This window comes from Mesitornis unicolor, unplaced genomic scaffold (assembly GCF_000695765.1).
Source record: "Mesitornis unicolor isolate BGI_N332 unplaced genomic scaffold, ASM69576v1 scaffold33385, whole genome shotgun sequence".
Lineage (NCBI taxonomy): Eukaryota > Metazoa > Chordata > Aves > Mesitornithiformes > Mesitornithidae > Mesitornis > Mesitornis unicolor.
The window spans coordinates 29991-30609 of NW_010184379.1; positions in this window are offsets into that span (position 1 = coordinate 29991).

A 619-nucleotide genomic window follows, 5' to 3' on the forward strand; every position below is an offset into this window, starting at 1 on the left:
CAGCAGAGCAATACAGAACTAACGCAACACTGACTACACAGGTTTTTCGCACCGAAACCTCAAAACATGGCTTACACATATGTTGCTATTTAGGTACAGTCCATTAAGTAGCAATGCACTGTCAAACAGGTAGGAACCTCTATTTCAATAAATTTCAACTTTTGTTTTTAAACAATATCAGGTATTATAAGGGCATATTTTTTCTCATTTTTAAGAGACACAAACTTTTAACCACATAAAGTATTTCTTCACACAAAACACTTTTAGGAACAGCTGGCACTGACAAACAGAGTTTATCCTGCACTGTTACTGCTAATGCAGGCAGGGGCTGGATGTGACAAAAGTAACTTTCTGTCACGGACATTTCAAGTGTCACCGACACCGTGTACCCCTTCAGCACCCACCGCAGTTCACTGCTTTTTGGAAATCACATTATTTCCAGCTGACACAGCATGGAAAGGAGGAAAAATCGGGAAGAAAAATCCCCCCTAGGAACAGGAAGGACATCAGAGGCTCCATTTTGGAGTTTTTGAGGGACAAGACGAGCTGCCTACGGCCTCCTACAACCGCACAGGGCCGCACGGCCAGGGTCTCGCCGAAGCCCTCTCCCGCCAACCGG